Source organism: Calidris pugnax, unplaced genomic scaffold (assembly GCF_001431845.1).
Source record: "Calidris pugnax isolate Ruff unplaced genomic scaffold, ASM143184v1 scaffold30, whole genome shotgun sequence".
Classification (NCBI taxonomy): Eukaryota; Metazoa; Chordata; class Aves; order Charadriiformes; family Scolopacidae; genus Calidris; species Calidris pugnax.
The window spans coordinates 5,156,346-5,157,332 of record NW_015090776.1 but is presented as its reverse complement, the minus strand read 5'-3'; positions in this window follow the sequence as shown (position 1 = coordinate 5,157,332).

Sequence of the window (987 nt, the reverse complement as noted above, 5' to 3'; positions counted from 1 at the left end):
GGGTGATCCGGGGGGAGATCTGGAGGAATGTTCCAGGGGTGATCTGGGGGAATGATCTGGGGGGCTGATCTAAAGGAATGTTCCGGGGGGGTGGTCTGGGGGAGCGTTCCAGGGGGATGTTTGATCTATACATACTTCAACCCCCCTGTTTCCTTGTTTTCCCTGATTCCCCTTCCTGGGTGGGGAGGGGTCATCGGGTGAGAGAATAATTTTCTAAATGACAATAAATTGTTGTGGGTTTCTCAAACCATCTCAACGCTCCAGAAGGATGCTCTGAGGGGATGCTCCACAGGGATGCTCCGGCACGAGGGGTGCCCCAGGCCCTGGGGGGGGGCTCCAGGCTGCCCGGTGGGGCTGCTCACCCCAGGGGAGGTGGAGCACGGGTGGGAGCCTGTGCTGAGGGGAGGTGGGGCCGTGCCAACCTCATGAACTTCAACCAGGCCAAGTGCAGGGTCCTGCACCTGGGTCAGGGCAACCCCAGGCACAAATCCAGGCTGGGGAGAAGGACTTGGGGGTGTTGGTAGGTGAGAAGCTCCACATGCCCCCCCAACCTGCGCTGGAGCCCAGAAACCCCCCACACCCTGGGCTGCATCCCCAGCCCCGTGGCCAGCAGGGAGAGGGATGGATGGGGGGGATTCTGCCCCTCTGCTCTGCTCTGGGGAGACCCCCCCAGTGCTGCCTCCAGCTCTGGGGCCACCAACAGCAGAAGGACATGGAGCTGTTGGATGGGGCCAGAGGAGGCCCCGGAGATGCTGGGAGGGCTGGAGCCCCTCTGCTGGGAGGGGGGGCTGAGAGAGTTGGGGGGGTTCAGCCTGGAGAAGAGAAGGCTCCGGGGAGACCTTCCAGCCCCTTCCAGTCCCTCAAGGGGCTCCAGGAAAGCTGGGGAGGGACTCTGGATCAGGGAGGGGAGCCCTAGGAGGAGGGGGAAGGGTTGGACCCTGCAAGAGGGGAGCTGGAGCTGAGATGTGGGGAAGAACTTGTTTGGTG